Below are 15,819 nucleotides of genomic sequence, written 5' to 3' on the forward strand. Positions count from 1 at the left end.
AAGCTTCTGACATATTTGGAAACTCAGGGCATGAAACGTGTTGTTTGTCACTTTTCACTAATAGGCAGCTGGCATTGTAGCTGTTGTGTATTTCCTTGTGTACACAAGAAATACACAAACCTTGTGTATCCCCCCCTTTAACAGGTTGTATAAAGCTTCACTCTCCCCCCAAAACTGACTCACCCCCATCCCCACCCCCAATATTCTATCATCACTGCTGTTAAAGGTTTAACACTAGATGCCCAGATCCAGTGAAATTTCTGGGCAACATTTTTGAATCTGAATACTTAAATATTAAAACAGGAATAAGCTGTCATTCAGTAAATTCTCTAACATCCCATTGAACATGTGGATATTCATATGGATGCATGGCTTAAGCATCTTAACTTACTGCAGTTTTCTCCCTCATATTGAATTTTAATTTTCAGCTTGTAGGCTGGATCTCCTCTTTTGTAGGGAGAGAAGTGATGTTTTTCTAACACTACTTGTTCTAGATTTCCTGTACAACCAACAGAAACCATGCAAATGCAAATTGGCCTTTACTAAGAAGGATGTAAAGAAAGATGTGAGCCAGCTGTAAACATTACAGAAGTGACATTGCTTGATTCTAAAGTTGCTGTCTTGGTTCCTCTTAGAGATTAAATTGAGCCAAAATAACTTGTATTTTAACTCCAATTGTGTAGCCATTCTCATCCGTTCTCTTGAGCACTGTTACTGTAGGAAATACATGAAGATGGTATGCCTATCCCAAAGTCTACCAGTGGAAATGGATATTCAGGCATGGATAGATATTATAAAAGAAGAAATGTATGTATTGATGAAACTTCTGCTTTGCCACCCTCAATCCCATGATAGTAAAGTATGGCATAAAGTCCAGTTGTGAGTTTGTTAGTAATTCAATAATTTTGTTGAGCAGTGATACTGGAATAAAATTTGGTACATATATTCATAGCCCAGTTCTGTATTTCATGTTCCATGGCCAGTACATTGCCTGCTGTTCAGTGGGCAGTCAGGAGCTCCCAAAGGGAGCCATCCCCATGCACCCTGCAGAATTGTTGATTATGCAAGGAAACAAGCAGGGCGTGTGCCCCTTTTTCAAAGCTGAATTGTGCAGCAGCTTTCTGGTGGGCTGTCAGCAGCCTGATTCTTCTGGGAAACAAGACACTGCTGAGATCCTGGTGGCAGGGACCAGGGGGCTGCACAAACAGCCACGGCAGACTGTACGTTGCCCACCCCTGCTTCGCAGTGTACAGGAAGACAGGTCATCTGGAAAAATGAACCAGCACCTACTTCCACATGTATGGAATGCCCCCCCAAATTGGAAGGACGTTTTGGTTAAAGTCAAAGATATTATTAAAAGTGTTGTGTGTCTTAACTAAAGGGAAAACTCCAAACCATCCTATATTAAACCGGTTCAGCAAAATCTGGTCAACAACTTATATGTATGAACTAACATCTTTTTTTAAAAAAAATCAAAACTCAGGAACAGAAAGACAAACTTGTTGAAAAATGGATTTTGTCTATTCTTAGAACTTTAATTTTCAAGACAACATGCTATGACCTCTCCCTTAAAATAAACATTTTTCTTATTAAAACGAGCAACAACATGTCTACTTGTCTCCTATCTCTTTTGCCCTAACCCCCCCAGATGTTCTCCTTTTGCAATGAGATTAAAAAGACCCCATACTCGTATCTGACTACATGGCCCCTCCTTTCACTCACATCTAGCAATTCTTGTGCCTAGATGCTGTTCCCTGCCTTCTCCTCTCCACCAGTCCATACCTTACTTCTATCACTAGAGGTAGGGGGAGAATGTCATTCCAGTACATAAATCGGGGCCAAAGAGTGTGCTTTTGAGCATCTACAGGATGCTTCTTACTGCTGGGTAAAAAAAGCTCTTCAGCCTTCATTAGCTGCTTTCTTAACTTAAAGAGGAGTAGGAACCTGTGGTTCTCCAGATGTTGTTGGGTTCTATCTCCCATCAATTCTAGCCAGCATGGCCATTATTATTATTATTATTATTATTATTATTATTATTATTATTATTATCATTATCATTACATTTCTATAAGGCCTCATAGCTGAAGCTCTCTGGGTAGCTTACAAAAGATTAAAAAATTAAAAATGATATGCAAAATTTAAAACCATAAAAACATAGAACATACGGTAAACATCTAAAAACAATTTTGAGCTGTCAGCCAAACCTAAAAACAGTTCTGGGATTAATTAAAACTCATCACATGGTGCTAAATGCCTGGGAGAAGAGAAAAGGAGCTGAAAATATAGCAATGTTGGTACCAGGCTGGCCTCGTCAAGAAGAACATTTAATAATTTGGGCGCCATCACTAAGAAGGCCCTCTCTCTTGCTGCTGTTTTCAGGGTGATGGGAGTGTAGTCCAGCACTTAGAGGACCAAAGATTCCCCCTATTGTGTTAAAGGCTGCAGCATCTCCCCTCTCTGCTTAATTGACTTCTGGAGTGGTAATTTATTTGCTACTCCCATTTCAAGGTGGAATACTTAGGGTTCCCCCCTGTTTCTCATCCAGAGCCTAATCAGACTGAGACCTGCTTTGCCTCAACAGTTGTCTGAACATAGTCAGGATGGCTTGTTAACCAAAGCATACTGCCTTGCTCTGAGAAGGAGTTAGATGTTGAACACTCACAGCACAATCCTATGCATGTTTACTCAGAAGTAAGTTCCACTGGGCTTAATGGGACTTACTACCAGGTAAGTGTGGAAAGGTTTGCAGCCCCATTATTTATTTATTTTATTACATTTGTATACTGCCCCACTGCCGAAGCTCTCTGGGCGGTTTACAACAATTAAAAATAGTAAACATTAAAAGTATACAAAAAATTAAAAAAACATAAAAACAGTATAAAAACAACAGTATCTATTTAAAAACAACAATTCTGGGGTCCATTAAAAACAAACTTAACGTTGTTAAATGCTGTTAAAATGTCTGGGAGAAGAGAAAAGTCTTGAACATTAGCAGAGAGACAAGGTTCTTTATCAGATGGAGAAGAGAGGGAGAGAAACAACAAGGTGATACTGTGCCATGAGACACCACCAGGTGATAAGGTATATCCAGAGAGTAAGAGTCTGCTAAGGCCGTGTGATATTGCACAAAATATACTTGATGGCCGCAAATAACCACAGCTAACGTCTTATCCTCAAACAAAATTCAAGATGTGAGGAAGTTCCCAAAGAGAGTGGTGTGGTTTACATCCATGGACTGAGTATACTGGAAGAATGTGTGCAGTTTACTGCATCTCATGCAGATTTTTTTTTCATAAAAATATAAGAAGAGCCTTGCTGGATCAGACCAAAGGCCTACACTGGCTCTACAGTGCTATCTAGAAAGACCGAGGGGACAGGAGCAGGCAGAAGTAACATCGGGGCCTGCTCCTGCTGGACTCTTCCCCCCCCCTACAGGGCAAACTGCCATCTTGGCCCTGTGGGGAAGAAGAAGGACCGAGGGGACAGGAGCAGGCAGAAGTAACATCGGGGCCTGCTCCTGCTGGACTCTTCCCCCCCCCACAGGGCAAACTGCCATCTTGGCCCTGTGGGGAAGAAGAAGGACCGAGGGGACAGGAGCAGGCAGAAGTAACATCGGGGCCTGCTCCTGCTGGACTCTTCCCCCCCCCTACAGGGCAAACTGCCATCTTGGCCCTGTGGGGAAGAAGAAGGACCGAGGGGACAGGAGCAGGCAGAAGTAACATCGGGGCCTGCTCCTGCTGGACTCTTCCCCCCCCCCACAGGGCAAACTGCCATCTTGGCCCTGTGGGGAAGAAGAAGGACCGAGGGGACAGGAGCAGGCAGAAGTAACATCGGGGCCTGCTCCTGCTGGACTCTTCCCCCCCCCTACAGGGCAAACTGCCATCTTGGCCCTGTGGGGAAGAAGAAGGACCGAGGGGACAGGAGCAGGCAGAAGTAACATCGGGGCCTGCTCCTGCTGGACTCTTCCCCCCCCCCCCACAGGGCAAACTGCCATCTTGGCCCTGTGGGGAAGAAGAAAGATCGAGGGACAGGAGCAGGCAGAAGTAACATCGGGGCCTGCTCCTCTTGGACTCTCTCTCTCTCTTTCTCTCTCCTGGATTCCTTTTCCTTGTGTGTCATGTCTTTATTAGACTGTATTATTAGACTTTATTAGACTTTTTTGCTAAGTGTAAGCCGCTCCGAGAGCCTTTTTTGGCTGAGGAGCGGGGTATAAGTATGATAAATAAATAAATAAAAATAAAAAATCTCTCTGTCCTCCAGCCAAGGCACTGGTAATTCCTCTCCAGGGATGGTGGGCTCCTCTGCAGACTGTCCTCACTCTCTGCCCTGCTCCTCACCCAGCTGTTAGGGAGTTTGCACTGGTGCTCCTTTTGGGATGACATCCCTTCTGTGTTTCTGTATATACACACACAACTATTAGCTGAGGAGGATACTTCACGAATCTGATGAAGTAGCCTCTCATCCACAAAAGCTTTTGCACAATAAATGGGTTTGATCCAGATGATGTTAGTTGCTCTTGCATCCCATTGAAATCAATACAAAAAGTTAGTTGTGCTTAATAATATAATAAATTTATTTTATTTCTTACCTGCTTCTCTATTTGGATCGAGGTGGGGAACAACAATAAGTATAAAATACATAAAACTGAATTAAAAACATAGTATACATTGATAAAACATCCTAAACTTAAATCCCATTGATTTCAATGGGATCGAAGTGTGACCAACTTAAGGTGCAGTCCTATGCATGTTTAGACAGAAAAAAAGTCATACATTTCCCAGCCAGCATCCTTAGTCTAGATCTAATAACATGTATTCATCTTTTAGGTATCAAAATACTTTGAGTGCTTCATGACAAGCCTTTTATTACACCATTGTCCTGCCTCATTCATAAAATTTGATGAGGGCTCCCAGACAAAATAGTCTTCCTCTTCTATCCCTCCTATGTTTTTTCATCACTTCTATCTTTTTTTTTTTATTACCACTGAAAAACCATTATGGAGGAAAAGACAAAATAGCGACATAACACCTTCTGATTGATAGCTTTAGGATCTTTCTGTCTGGATTTTGGAGTGCCCTAATTTACAGAGGAGGGTCCTCTATTTGAAGAGCTGCCAGAGGACCATCACCTATTTGAAAGTGTCCTCTACTTGAAGGGCTATGAGGGCAGGATGTATTGTATTTCTAATTTGATTCTCGTAATCATTGCTAAATTTGCATCTATACATATAAATGAGTGCATGAACATTTTATACTCCCTTCTTTTCTTGGTGAGATATTTCCACTTTTTGGACAATGTATGAGTTGCCACTTTGAGAGGAAAATACTTGGTCTTTGAAGTTAGTTCAGCAAAGTACAAACCTCTTTCCTTGAAGAAGCCCTTGAAAGACTTATTTCATGTATGCATTGGTGGTTCAGTGGTAGAATTCTCGCCTGCCACGCGGGAGGCCCGGGTTCGATTCCCGGCCAATGCAACTCAATTTTTTATTTTCTTTTTTGCGTTGCACTTATTTTACAGTTGAAAAGTGCTTTCATTACATTTACATTGCAGAAGTCAACACCGGTGTTGTCTAAAATTAGGAAGAAATCCCCACATATTGTCTGCAATGATCTCAGCAATGTGTTTTAAACAATTCTATATATTTATGAACGCAGTAGACAAAAGTATAAGTACTTCGGTTGTACTGGAGGACAGCGAGGCTTGACCAAAAAAAAATAAATTTTATAGGCTTGCAAAAATCCCTGGAGATGCCGGGGATTGAACCCGGGACCTCACACATGCGAAGCGCGCGCTCTACCACTGAGCTACATCCCCCAGCTGCTTGTGTTTGCTCAGCAAGGTATATGCAGTCTACGTATATGCATGTTCCAGAATTTTTTTTAAAACGTTTCAAGAATTGTTTTGTACAGTACCTAAGTATGAAAAGGCAAGAAAGTGAGTACCAAGCCCCAGAAGCCAGGACACTTGCGTGTGAAACGCTACACGAACATACACAAAAGAGCGCTCGCTGAACATTTTCCCCAGGGTCACGTTGCACTTTGCAAAGCTCCTCCTCCTTTTGTTGTCTAACAAGGCGGCAGCCTGAGAGACGCACCAGTCCATTGTCTATTTGTATTGAAGTGAAGCCCGAGACGTCTTCTGCTTCAATGTGTCTTCAGGAAAGAGACCTTCGTCTCTACCAATCTTATCAGCAAAGCCCAACATGAAAAGGCTGCTATAAAAAACTAGAAGTTCGATTGTTTTGAACCTATGTTCTTCTCATCTGCTACAGCCTCAAAAATGCTGGCTCTCCACATAGTAAGGGAATCTTTTTCCCCCTCCCAAAAAGATGTTTTAATTTTCTAAATACAAAGTCAAACGTACAAACAAGAACCGAACCCAAAAGAAAATTACATCACGTTTAAATGTAGTTGTTGACAAGGAGTAACATATTTTCCCCATTGCTTTAAAGGCAAAAATGTGAGTACAATCCACTGGATATTTTCTCTATGATTCTTAATAAGAGCAAATTACATTTAGGGTGCAATCCTATGCATGTTTAGACAGGAGAAAGTCCTATAATACCCAACATCCCCAGCGAAATGCTGAAAATTATAGATCTTTTTTCTGTCTAAACATGCATAGGTTTGGAACCCTAAAGGTACAATCCCATGCATGTTTAAACACAAAAAAGTTCTACAACTCCTTGCATCATGCCATATTGTATAAAAAATCAACTATTTTAACTTTTGCTAATTTAAGTTTTTGTGTCAATCTTTCTGCCATGGCTATTTGCCGCCATATAATAAGTAATCATCTTATTCGTTCTGACCATGCAAATGCTCTTGATTGATTTCTGTGCACCCCATCTACCAGTGTGAGAAACTAGGAATTTAGTATACACACTTTCAGCCATAAAGGCAAACAAAAACAACAAGTTTTGTCAGTATCAGATATCTGCTTTCATTTTTAATTGAATCAATAGTCCTTTCCATATAGCAGGTGCATCTATCTCAGTGAAACAGGAAATATTCATGTCATATTCTTCTAACATTCTTAGGGGAAATTACCAGATTATCTCTCAACACATGTAACTGTGGTTCTAGTTGATGATTGCTTTGTTTTCATTTAGAATTTTATCAGATGATGCGATTAAGAATGTATTTTGTTAAGTATTTTGAGCCAAAACATTAAGGCTTATTGTGTCGTGTCAATCATTCCTAACCATGGTGGCTACATAACCACAATTTAAACACACTCACTAACCATTGACTGCAAAACGGTTAACGGCCTAACCATGAACAGGCCCAGAGTATCTGCTAGTATTATCTACTAAAAGAAAAACTGTACTCTTGAGCTAATAAAAGAAATGTGACTATTGTAGATGTACATGTGGGCATATTCCATTCCTCCTTTTGTGCTGTGGTTTGGTAAATTCAGCAATGGACAATTACAATACTAGGGGGCGAGAGGAGTTTTGTCTTTGCTGATTTTGATTCTGCTTGTCTATGACCTTGCTTACCTATCATAAACTTTCCATGCCGCACGTTGGAGAGGCACCTTCACTTATCCCTGTGTATACATGGCCTTCCTCCCCCTCATTCCAGCTTTGCCACTTCCCATTCCAAGCATTCTGAATGAATGCTTCAATCTCACCATTCCCCTGTACTTTGCAATCCATTTATTGTACCTGGTGAAGCACGCCAATGTTTGCAATAGTGGCTATGGTGAAGAGGATTCTTGGGTATGGTGTAGCAAATGAGAATAAGATTTTAAAAACACTGGGGGGGGAAACAAATCCCTATGTTTCCCATTCTTCAAATGTCCTACCATCATCTATCCTGTGTAAACACTTCCCCCTCTCCATTCGCAAGCATGGCTTCCCTATTAGCAAGTGCTGCCTTGCGTTCCCTATTGGCAAGCGTTTTCCTCCTGGCAAATTACACTTCTGCGAGAGTATGGAACATGTGCCCTCCAAATGTTGTTGGACCGCAACTCCTATCAATCCTAGCAAGCATAGCCAACTGTGAGGGATGATGGGATTTGCAGTCCAACAATGTATGGAGTGCTGCATGTTTGTTTATTTATTTAAAACAGTTGTATCCCGCCCTAAATCACTAGGATCTCAGGGCAGTGTACAGATAAAATTATACAATATAAAACAATATACACATCTAAAAACAAAATAAACCATGAATCAAGTTAAAACGTGTTCCTCACCCCTGTCCTACTGGCAATTGTGTATTCTGTATTGGCAAGTACTACCGTATCTCTTCGACTGTAAGACGCCATTGATTGTAAGACGCACACTAATTTCAGTACCACCAACAGAAAAAAACAAACCCTAAGACACACCCGTGATTCTAACTGCCTTCCAACTGCCTCCTAGCAGACTCAGGCTCCCAGCACAGAACCATCTCACCCCCAGCTGCAACAACTTTTTGGGACTGGGAGCTTAAGAGGCAGGCTTCTTTGGGGGCAGATCCACCACCAGCGGGGTCTCCTCTGAAGGGGGCGACACCAAGGCGAGGGCCTGTCCCATTGTTTGTTTGTTTTTTCTCCCCCTTGTTGTTGTTTATTCGTTCAGTCGCTTCCGACCCTTCGTGACTTCATGGACCAGCCCACGCCAGAGCTTTCTGTCGGCCGTTGCCACCCCCAGCTCCCCCAAGGTCAATTCTGTCCCCTCCAGAATATCATCCATCCATCTTGCCCTTGGTCGGTCCCTCTTCCTTTTGCCTTCCACTTTCCCTAGCATCAGCCTCTTCTCCAGGGTATCCTGTCTTCTCATTATGTGGCCAAAGTACTTCAGTTTTGCCTTTAATACCATTCCCTCAAGTGAGCAGTCTGGCTTTATTTCCTGGAGTATGGACTGGTTTGATCTTCTTGCAGTCCAAGGCACTCTCAGAATTTTCCTCCAACACCACAGTTCAAAAGCATCTATCTTCCTTCGCTCAGCTTTCCTTATGGTCCAGCTCTCGCAGCCATAGGTTACTATGGGGAATACCATTGCTTTAACTATGCGGACCTTTGTTGTCAGTGTGGTGTCTCTGCTCTTAACTATTTTATCAAGATTTGTCATTGCTCTCCTCCCAAGAAATAAATGTCTTCTGATTTCCTGGCTGCAGTCAGCGTCTGCAGTAATCTTTGCGCCCAGAAATACAAAGTCTGTCACTGCCTCCACGTTTTCTCCCTCTATTTGCCAGTTATCAATCAAGCTGGTTGCCATAATCTTGGTTTTTTGAGGTTTAACTGCAACCCAGCTTTTGCACTTTCTTCTTTCACCTTTGTCATAAGGCTCCTCAGCTCCTCCTCGCTTTCAGCCATCAAAGTGGTGTCATCTGCATATCTGAGATTGTTAATGTTTCTTCCTGCGATTTTAACTCCAGCCTTGGATTCGTCAAGCCCAGCACGTCGCATGATGTGTTCTGCATACAAGTTGAATAGTTAAGGTGAGAGTATACAACCCTGCCGTACTCCTTTCCCAATCTTAAACCAGTCCGTTGTTCCGTGGTCTGTTCTTACTGTTGCTACTTGTTCGTTATACAGATTCCTCAGGAGGCAGACAAGATGACTTGGTATCCCCATACCACCAAGAACTTGCCACAGTTTGTTATGATCCACACAGTCAAAGGCTTTAGAATAGTCAATAAAACAGAAATAGATGTTTTTCTGGAACTCCCTGGCTTTCTCCATTATCCAGCGGATATTGGCAATTTGGTCTCTAGTTCTTCTGCCTTTTCTAAACCCAGCTTGTACATCTGGCAATTCTTGCTCCATGAATTGCTGGAGTCTACCTTGCAGGATCTTGAGCATTACCTTGTTGGCATGTGAAATAAGTGCCACTGTCCGATAGTTTGAACATTCTTTAGTGTTTCCCTTTTTTGGTATGGGGATATAAGTTGATTTTTTCCAGTCTGATGGCCATTCTTGTGTTTTCCAAATTTGCTGGCATATGGCATGCATCACCTTGACAGCATCATCTTGCAATATTTTAAACAGTTCAGCTGGGATACCGTCGTCTCCTGCTTCCTTGTTATTAGCAATGCTTCTTAAGGCCCATTCAACCTCACTCTTCAGGATGTCTGGCTCTAACTCACTGACCACACCGTCTGAGCTATCCCCGATATTATTATACTTCCTATATAGATCTTCCGTATATTCTTGCCACCTTTTCTTGATCTCTTCTGTTTCTGTTAGGTCCTTGCCATCTTTGTTTTTGATCATACCCATTTTTGCCTGGAATTTACCTCCAATGTTTCTAATTTTCTGGAAGAGGTCTCTTGTCCTTTCTATTCTATTGTCTTCTTCCACTTCCGCACATTGCTTGTTTAAAAATAATTCCTTCTCTCTTCTGGCTAACCTCTGGAATTTTGCATTTAATTGGGCCCCTACTGACTTATAATTTTGTTGCACATTTTTAAACTTCTTTTTTTTACATTTCTTTTCCTATGTTTTAAAATGTATGTTTTAAACTTTGTAATACCGCCTTGAGGCCCAGTATTGGGCAAAAGGCGGGATACAAATAAATATAATAAATAAATAAATAATTCTAAGACGCACCCCATTTTTAGAGATGTTTATATGGGGAAAAACGTGTGTCTTAGAATCGAAGAAATAGGGTAGTACATGTTTTAAAACAGAGGTACCAAACCTCTTTCAGCCTGATGGCTGATTCCATTTTGGAGAACCTCTCAGGGACTGCATTCTGGGGGGGGGGGGGGGAGGGGGCTGAAGGGAAAAGGGGGGCAAAAACTCCAAAATACAAGTATATTTTAGCTTAACATTCTCAGTGCCGGTAACTATTATTTCATTCACTTAGAATGGGAAGGAACTGTACAAAAGCTGGGAAATCACCAAATAATCCGTGGTTGGGGGAAAGAGCATGGCCTTTCAGGGAACCCTCGAGGGCTGGATTTCGATTCTGTGCCGATTTTAGACTTTTAAGCTACCTGTTCTTCACACAAACTCCTGTTCTTCCTCATGCCACCATCACAAGTTTTCAAAGAATACTCCCAGAAAATCCCATCTGTAGAAGCACCCTTTTTGAAGGCCCAGTTTTCCAAGCTACAGTTGCTGACAAAATGGAGGCCAGGCTGTTTTCTTCTCCTCAAACTATCGGGGTAATTGCTTACCCAAAAATATAGCAGAGTGCGAAATAGCAGCAGCGTAGAGTCTGGAAATGGTTTCAGCTTGAATTTAGGAACAAAAAGAAGCACTCACGGTCTTTGGTCAGTAAGAAGCTTTACTGACACTAAATAAATTACTTACAGAATAAATGGTCATATATACAGTCCTTTCACAGTACAGCAACAACGTAGCAGTATAACATTAGCAGTAAGTTCCAGCAGTAAGTTCCAGCAGTAAGAACCAGCAGTAAGTTCCAGCAGTAAGAAGCCATACAACACGGACTTCTTAAATACACTTTTCTCCTTGGCCCAATTAACCAATAGTCTCTTCATCTTGTACATCTCGTACCGCACGTAGGCCAGGGAAGAATCTGCTTCATACTGGACTTCTCCTGGCAGAGACAATCTGGCCAAGGACATCTTTTTAACTCTTTAGAGTCCTTTTCCTTCTGTGGTTAAAAACCTAACCACAACACCCTTTCATTTTTAACTACAGAAAAAATACAATTTACATTTCATTACATTTCACCTGTAAGAAATCAACTTTACATGTTTACAACAATCCCAACATTGTGTACATTTCTCTGTGTTTTACATTTCCCAGAGACTTATTTATATGTAAGCTTTTCTTTTCTTCTTCTTCCAAGCACTGTTGAAAAAACTTGGTGCTTTGGGGCGTTGAACTACTTTGCAATCTTCCAACTTGCAAACTTTCAGCAATTTTAAAACTTTCTGCTTCTGGCTTTTTAGGTAATTTCCTTTGGAAACTTTTCTACCTCTACACCAAGGTAACACCTAACTTTCCCCAGAGACTTCAGTTTCAACCCTTCCTGCAGCTTTGGGCTGAGTTTTCTTGAATGTGGTCTTGGGAACTCCCTGCCACCAGTAGACGAACCACTAGCTCCACAATCATGTACTCTTTTGCTTGCCCCTTTGCATACAGACACGTGTGTTTGAAAACACCCCCTTTCAGTTTTCGCTGCCTGAAAACACTTTTCTTGCTTTTGTTCAGACAATTTCAACACACCACTGTAACTTTCAGGTTCAGACTTCACATAACATACACTGAATTCATCTGAATACTTTAAAGGTGGAATTCCTTTGTTTTTTCTTTGTGAACGACGAGGTACACTGGCAATTTCTTCCTCCCTTTCATTTCCCTCCTCCCTTCCACTTTTGGGAGTGGAAACACTCTTCTCAGAGATGTGAGGGCTCTGAGAAGTTAACCCCTGAGTTACTGTTTTCTCCTGGTTGTTCACAGTTTCTAACAGAACTTGGGAACCTTGAATCCTGTCCCAACCTGCCTCCTGAAAAGTAGCAGACCTAGAAACAACCACCTTCCCATGACTTAGGGAAAATCGCCAAGATTTGGATTGCATGCCTGAATAACCCACAAAACGTAATTTCACAGACTTGGTTTCACCTTTAGATCTTTTGGACTTTGGGATATGCACGTATGCCCAAGACCCCCATGTTCTCAAGTGAGACAAATCTGGCTTTGAACCAAAAAGTAAACAGTAAGGCGAACTGCCTGTAACCCTGCTCCAGGTTCTATTACACAGATAGTTTGCGGTTAAAAATGCTTCTCCCCACAAATCTTGCTCAGCGTTTGCATCAGCCATGAGAGAATCTTTCTTCATTTGAAGTACTCCAATTCTTCTCTCAATTGACCCATTTTGAAAAGGAGTTTGGGGATCTATTAACCTGTGTGTGATTCCTGTTTTCCTAAACCACTCACAGAACCTTCCAGAAACAAACTCACCCCCACGGTCCGACTGCACAGAAATAATGGGCTTGTTAAAGAACTTTTCCGCCCAAGTTTTCCAATCCCTAAAAGTTTCAAAAGCTTCTGATTTTCGCTTCAGTAAATAACACCAACTAAAGCGTGTGTAATCATCCAGAATTACAAGCACGTAACTGGATCCCCCTTGTGTAGGCGTGAATGGCCCTACCAAGTCAATAAACACCAGTTCAAAAGGCTTTTGTGACACCCTGTCACTTTTCCTGCAGATGTTCTGCACCCGGGATTTGGTCTGATGACAGATTGAACAATCCAAGAAATTTTTACAGTTTCGCAAGCTTAACCCTGTACACATTTGAGGCATGTGACTTAACACTTTAAAACTTGCATGACCTAAACGCCTGTGCAACTCATGAACACAATTTTTATGGTCTGGCACGTTACCAGTTTGTGCCACCCTTTCTTTACCTGCACCCATGTAAAACAGTCCATTTTTAACATGTCCCAGTGCCACATTTTGTCCATCCTTAATCACTTGGCACTCATCCTTCTGAAACGTAACAACGTATCCTTCAGACGTTAGAGCACTAACAGAAAGGAGACAAAAATCTAAATCTGGAACATACAGAACCTGTTCACACTCCTTTTGCAGACATGGAACGTAGCAACAGCCAATTCCTTCCACCCTCGACGTTCGTCCATCTGCAAGCGTGATTGACTTCACCTTGCTTGGTTCCAACTTCCGAAACGCCTCTGGATTATTAGAAATTGTTCTGGACGACGCAGAATCAATCAGCCAAACCTCTTGGGCCTCGTTACACCTCACTGTGGCTGAAACAAATGCATTCGAGCATTCCTTCTCCTCTCCAGCCTGTGTAACTCCCTTCTTCCTCTTTTTACAGAAGCGTTTGATATGACCCGGCTGTTTGCAAAAATAACACTCTCTTATTGCAACTGCGGTTCTCTCCACACTGTTGTCTTGGAAACACTTATCTCTCTGCATTCTTTCTGTGCTGCCAAGGGCTGACTGCTTAACCCTTTCCTGGCAGTTTTCCTCTTTCCTGGAAAGACGCCGTTTCTCTTCTTGGAGCAAACGACCCGTCAAATAATGAAGAGTGAGTTCATCAGTCTTCATACTTTCCAGACTAGTTGTCAGAACGTCCCAGCTTTGAGGCAACGACCCCAAAATCAGGTAGCACTTATGCTCTTCCGTAAAAACGATTCCGACCTCCTGCAACTGGACAAATAGAGATCTCACCTGTTGGAGATGATTTGCCAAACTTCCAGCCTCCTCCAACTTTAACCGATACAGCTCTCTGGTGAGGCTCAGCCGTGTGCTTGCCGACGCACGCACATAAATCTGTCTCAGCGCATTCCAGCTGTCTCTTGCCGTCTCATCTCTGTTGATATGGACAATTTGCGAGTCCTCCATACTCAAGACAATGTTTGCTTTGGCCCTTTCATTCTGCTCTTCCCACACTTGTGCTTCTTGAGCAGTCTGACCAACCGGCCTCGGGACACTCACGACGTTCCAACATCTGTCCCGCTTCAAAAACATTTCCATCTTGAATGACCACGTTAAGTAATTTCTCTCATTCAGCCGTTCCACCGGAATACTGGATGCCATCTGAACCTGGGCCATCCTCACCGGCTGGGCTGGAGCGCGACTCACACTGGATACAGACCCGTCTGAGCTCGATGAACTGCCTGAGCTCGACTCCGTCTTTCCCTCCAGCGTTCCTTTGCTCTCAAGCTTTCCAGCAACCAAAAATTATGCCTTCCAGACTTTCTCTGGGCGCATAACCTATCGGGGTAATTGCTTACCCAAAAATATAGCAGAGTGCGAAATAGCAGCAGCGTAGAGTCTGGAAATGGTTTCAGCTTGAATTTAGGAACAAAAAGAAGCACTCACGGTCTTTGGTCAGTAAGAAGCTTTACTGACACTAAATAAATTACTTACAGAATAAATGGTCATATATACAGTCCTTTCACAGTACAGCAACAACGTAGCAGTATAACATTAGCAGTAAGTTCCAGCAGTAAGTTCCAGCAGTAAGAACCAGCAGTAAGTTCCAGCAGTAAGTTCCAGCAGTAAGTTCCAGCAGTAAGAAGCCATACAACACGGACTTCTTAAATACACTTTTCTCCTTGGCCCAATTAACCAATAGTCTCTTCATCTTGTACATCTCGTACCGCACGTAGGCCAGGGAAGAATCTGCTTCATACTGGACTTCTCCTGGCAGAGACAATCTGGCCAAGGACATCTTTTTAACTCTTTAGAGTCCTTTTCCTTCTGTGGTTAAAAACCTAACCACAACACAAACATGCCAATTTCTGATAACTGTTTAGATCTCTCTGCCCCATTGTAAAACATATGCCAAGAACAGACAAGCATGTTGGGAAAGAGAAGCTCCTGCCATCAACTCCTGAAGAGACCCTCAATGGCAGGACTCCCCCCCACACACACACACTTTGCTGGGGTCTATTTAACACCTGTGTGCCCTTACAGAAGTCCTACAACTTCTGGGTGAAGAAGCCCAGAGAACTTGCGCCATCAGCTCCTGAAGAAACCTTCAACCAGCCTGAGAGAACTATATTCTGATGTTTGTTTGGGGTTTTGGGGTAACCTTTGTTCCAGTATTTAGAAACTGTAAATCGCCTTGGTAGTTAATACACTGAAATGTATGAAATAAATAAATACAAAGCCCCTGCTATCTATGTATTTCATTCATTGTTAGGACTCTATAACAAGGTATGGCTACAAAAGCCTCAAGTTACTTTATCTCAAACATCTCAATTCTTCATAGCTAACCTACTAATTGTCTACAATATGCCTTATTAGCAATAAAAGCTATTACCATCAGTGCTCTATTATGCTTAAGAAGCACAGATATACTCTTTGTTAAACATTCGTTAACGTCTATCTAACCAGAAGAACCTTCCCCAGCCTTGCGCCCTTCAGGTGTGTTAGAG

The 15,819-nt window shown here is 42.2% G+C and overlaps 2 non-coding genes across 2 annotated transcripts; one reads left to right on the top strand and one right to left on the bottom strand.

Annotated features, from left to right (window-relative positions):
- The first annotated feature begins 5,402 nt into the window (after positions 1–5,402).
- TRNAG-GCC (transfer RNA glycine (anticodon GCC)) lies at positions 5,403–5,473 on the top strand. The gene has a single exon. It is a non-coding gene; the product is annotated as a tRNA-Gly (tRNA).
- Positions 5,474–5,742: 269 nt separating this feature from the next.
- TRNAA-CGC (transfer RNA alanine (anticodon CGC)) lies at positions 5,743–5,814 on the bottom strand. The gene has a single exon. It is a non-coding gene; the product is annotated as a tRNA-Ala (tRNA).
- Positions 5,815–15,819: the final 10,005 nt, after the last annotated feature.

Source organism: Elgaria multicarinata, chromosome 1, assembly GCF_023053635.1.
Source record: "Elgaria multicarinata webbii isolate HBS135686 ecotype San Diego chromosome 1, rElgMul1.1.pri, whole genome shotgun sequence".
NCBI lineage: Eukaryota > Metazoa > Chordata > Lepidosauria > Squamata > Anguidae > Elgaria > Elgaria multicarinata.